Source organism: Cucumis sativus, unplaced genomic scaffold (assembly GCF_000004075.3).
Source record: "Cucumis sativus cultivar 9930 unplaced genomic scaffold, Cucumber_9930_V3 scaffold117, whole genome shotgun sequence".
In the NCBI taxonomy this organism is placed as follows: Eukaryota; Viridiplantae; Streptophyta; class Magnoliopsida; order Cucurbitales; family Cucurbitaceae; genus Cucumis; species Cucumis sativus.
In genome coordinates this window covers 108,970-113,778 of record NW_022279523.1, presented here as the reverse complement: position 1 = coordinate 113,778, position 4,809 = coordinate 108,970, and the positions used below count along the sequence as shown (strand labels likewise).

Genomic DNA, 4,809 nt, shown 5'->3' with positions numbered 1-4,809 from the left:
ACTTATCCCGCTCTTCTTGAGACCGATACAGTTCAGTGCGGTCCTTCGAAGCTAATCTTTGCCACGGTCATCTTTTCGAAATCATTTAGATTATGAAATTTGAAAATACCTTTCGGCGCGAAACAACACATGAATCTGGATCATCTCCATTGAAGATTGGCATCTCCACTTTTTTGAATTTGTTGCGGTCGCCGTTAGCGTCTTCACTCGTTTTCATTTCTTCTTCTTCGGTTCATTTTCGCAAATGGAAGTTCCTTCGCCGTCATCGCTGTTCTTCATCGGAGTACCCCGAATTTGATAACTCGGTGATCCTTTCGTTCATCATGGATTTCTCTTAGGGCGGCCGACTCCATGAATCGTAACATCATTTGGTTCTGTTTTTCCATGTTTTTCGATATTTCGGTCAACGTTTTTCGATAATTGGCATTTTACTCAACTCCTTCTTGATGCTTTGAATTTTCCTGGTCATACGACTCCATCTTTTCTTCAACCGAGTTTGCACCATCTTCGTTTACTTCTTCAAGATCACGCTCTGATACCAATTTGATGGAACTCGTAGCAATCGACTTGAGATTCAATCTTATTGTTTGCATAAAACAGAAAATAACACTTCTCTCTGTTTCCCTCTCTTCCAAGAGATAACAGAAAGATTCAAATACTACAAAAATATCCATATCCCTCCCTCCCTTAACAAACTTATTTATATGGCTAACTAACCTATCCCTAACCAACCAATTACTCACACGTGTCTCCCTCCCTTAACAACTTATTTTATTCGGTCTTGGTTTGCTAGAGTGTTATCTTTTGCAGGTAGACTTCAGCTTGTTCGCTCAGTCCTTAGGAGCCTTCAGGTTTATTGGGCTAGTGTGTTCATGCTTCCTATGAAAGTCCACAGAGACGTTGATAAGATCTTGAGGGCTTATTTGTGGAGAGGTAACGAGGAGGGAAGAGGTGGTGCTAAAGTTGCCTGGGATGAGGTTTGTCTTCCTTTTGATGAAGGAGGTCTTGATATTCGCGATGGATCTTCTTGGAATATAGCAAGCACGTTGAAGATATTATGGTTGCTACTTGTTAAATCTGGTAGTTTATGGGTTGCTTGGGTGGAATCTTATATCCTTAAAGGGAGATCGCTCTTGGAGATCGATGCTGGGGTGAGTCGATCTTGGTGCTTTAGGGAAATCTTGCGTAAGCGGGATATCCTTAAAGATCATGTTAAGATGGAGGTGGGCAATGGAAGGAAGTGTAGAGTGTGGTTGGTTCCATGGATTCAGGGTGGGCCGATTATCCAGCAGTTTGGGGAGAGGGTGATCTATGATGCAGGTAGTCGGTGGGATGCGAGGCTGGTGGATTTCATGGGTCGGGATGGTGATTGAAGGTGGCCGCTTGTTTCTTTGGATTTGATGGACATTTGGGATAGGGTTCAGGGAGTGAGGCCGAGTCCGAGTGTTGAGGATAGGTGGGTCTGGGTGCCGGGGAGTCATGATAGTTTTTTTATCACCAGTGCGTGGGAGACTATTCGTCCTCATAGTAGTAGGGTTGGTTGGTCGGGTTTACTATGGGGTGGGGGAAATATTCCTAAGCACTCCTTTTGTGCTTGGTTGGCCATCAGGGATAGGTTGGGTACTAGAGATAGGTTAAGTCGGTGGGATAGGTCGATTCCTTTATCGCGTTTGCTTGTGGAGGGAACTATGAGTCTCGTGATCATTTGTTTTTTTCTTGTCATTTTGGTGGGAGGTTTGGTCGAGATCCTTTTGCTTATGTCATCTTCTCATAGAATCGGTTATTGGGAAGAGTGGAGAGAAAACTGTGGCGCCTTCTCTGGTGTGCTACAATTTATTTCATTTGGCAGGAGCGAAATCATCGTCTTCATGGAGTTGCTATTCGGAGCCTATGGTTGTATTCCAGCTCATTCGTCGTGTATTAAAGCGCGTGCTGCTTCTTGGTCGGATTCATGCTGTTTAATGTTCTTTTCGTTTGCTTGTCCCCGGCTGTGGGGTTTCTCTTCTCTTTATTAACTTTGTTGTCTTTCTCTCTTCTTCTTTTCCTTTTAATGTTTGGAACACTAGTTGGTTTCTTTTGGTTTTAGTTCTTGTTCCCGAGATGTGGGTTGTTTTGGGTACTTATGGGTTGTTTTGTCTAACTACTTGTTCTATGAGTGTTGTTCGCTCTTTTGTCTTGACCTTAGGCTGTGAGGTCCACCTTGTTGTTGTATAATATTATCATTACCTTTTCAAAAAAAAAAATCAAACTCAATGCTAAGTTTGACTGCTCCCTTCGAAGTGACAACAAGCCTTGTTTTTGCCCTACTGTGGATCGAGGAGGATTCCTCCTCTTTTCAAAGCCCTCAATCAAACTTGACGTTATGTTTAAAACACTAAAAATAGATGGTCTAGTTTTGGTTAGGCCAAAAGCGATGTTTTCCCCCAAAAGCTCTAATAGCTAGGGAACTCAACATGTTCTACTTGACCTAACCGACTTGACTCTGTATTTTTTATGAGCTTTTTTTAATGCATATTGCATATGTTTTTTTTTATAATTGTTGATTGTCTCACTTTTTTATGGTCTGCATTTACGAGCCTCTTTTCTTTCTTTGTTATGAACTGCGGTAACTAGGCATTGCTAGAACCGATGGGGTAACATTTCTATGGTTCTACACTTAGTTTCTAAGTGTGATTGCTCACCTCTAATTTTCAAAACACTTAATTTCTAAGCACATACAATGCTCACCTAGAAAAAAATGAAAATTGTTGTAGTTAAGATCAAAACTAAATAATTATGAAATAAGACATAAGAGATTTGATTTTAACAACCTTCCCGTTGTACTTGGGATCCACTCTGGCTTTGTGCTGGAAAATTGGTTTGGAGCTAATCGTAAGCTTTCGGTTGCTCTTCTAAAACCTTTAGATACTCTTCAAAGCTATAAGCTTTGCTTCCTGACGAAGAATCTTCTACTATTACAATACATAAGAAAATTCTATTTCATAAACCCTGTATCATAATTGAGGCTGATAGAATGATTATTCTATAACCCTACCGATAGTTTCATTCTTAACATTCATAAACACGATGCATGGCAGCTATCCAATTCTATTTCATGTTCTCGAGAATGGCTCGGTTTAACAATAATGTTAATTTTTGTTTTCTATTTTAAAATAATAACGCTGCTTACTAATCTTTTTTTTTCCATTTGGCATTCTACTTTTTCTACTCAGCTTTCTTTCCCTAGTGATAACAAATAATACGGGTGATAAAAACTTAATCACTCACTTGTTTCAGCCACTGAAAGCCCTTCTGCTTTAGAAATAGAAGATGGGTTTGAGTAGGTAGATTTACTTGCATTGTATGTGCTGTTCATTGAACTCTCAATTTCATCGAGACCAATTTCTCACTCAAACATGGTCTTGCATTCTCTAGAAACGTCCTACAAACAAAAATGAAGAACAAAAAACTACAATAAGGTCTATGAAAAAGTTACAAAGGAAAATCTCAAAAACTGATATGTAAGTCATAACAACCTTAAGTCTTCTTATCGTGGGTTAAAATGCACGTAAGGTTTTTCCAAGAGTCCGAGCAACTAGCATGTAAATAAGTTAAGTCAACTAAATTTGCTATAAATTTACTCGTATTAACATTATCATTGTTATAGACTTGACAACTTCAAATTTATCAATATAAAATATGCTTTAACAAAACGTACCTTGAGGTTCCTCCAACCTTATTAAAAAAGCAAATAATCCAACAATTTAACAAATTTTATAGTGCATATTATGTATATCAATTGATCACAACAAAATAAGATCGAACAAATACCCATGAGTAATATTTAGCCACCAAATGAATAATGATGAAAACCTGAAAACAAAACCGAGAAAAAAAAAGAAACAATTCATCAACAAAACAAATTTAGGGGACTAAAAATTGTTTACCTTATTACACACTTCAAAATATTAAGAAAAGTGGAGGGAAAAAACCAACCAATAATCAACAAATAAACTTCAACACAAATAGCCATAAATTTTCTTCTTTAAAGGTATCACAAATAAGTCCATCAGTAATAACAAAATAAAAAAGGGCAATGTGCAATTGAATTCTGCAGTCGTAAAGCTATGCTAAAGGCAGTATGAAATCAAACTTGAGCACTAACAAGAAAATTTGCAAAACAAAAATTACTAGACATCATTAACTAAAGTACCAGCACAACAATGAATGTGTAACCTCCGCAAGAGCAAACCCGAATGGAGAAGAACATGAAGAAATATATAAATAGAAGAAACATAAAAGACAAACATGAAACACATGGAAATATACAAAGGGGATAAATAAAAGTACAATTATAAAGTGATGAAGCACAAATATAGGTATCAACAGAACCAGAATACAAGTCTTACCCTATCTCGACTGTCGAGGAGTGTTAACCAACCGTCGGAAGGTTGGTTTATTTTTTAGAAAAAATTAATGTTGTCTGAATTCTTTTCCAAGCCACTAACCAGCCCCTCCTTATCTATGATCGGCGATCAACTCCTCAACCTCTAATTACATTTAAAAGAGTGATGCGAACATTGTGTGAAATCCCAAACCTTTGATGGATCCCACCATCACTCTCTTTCTATCCCTTCAAAACCTCATTATTTTCAAGAGAGGCCTCAAAGCTTCTTCCAATTAACATAAAAGAAGAATGAAAGAGAAGGAGAGAAAGGGAAAGTGGTTCAAAAGCTATGGAAAAAAAAGTAAAAGAAAATGGTCTACTCATTGGCACATCTTACACAGATGATAATGTTAGGGCAAGGCAATGAGAGACAGAATGCTTTT

The 4,809-nt window shown here is 37.9% G+C and overlaps 1 long non-coding RNA gene across 1 annotated transcript; it reads right to left on the bottom strand.

Annotated features, from left to right (window-relative positions):
* Positions 1-3,061: 3,061 nt before the first annotated feature.
* Positions 3,062-3,877, bottom strand: LOC116405559. The gene is made up of 2 exons (XR_004218676.1): positions 3,811-3,877; positions 3,062-3,421 (listed from the first exon to the last, which is right to left on the bottom strand). It is a non-coding gene; the product is annotated as an uncharacterized LOC116405559 (long non-coding RNA).
* Positions 3,878-4,809: the final 932 nt, after the last annotated feature.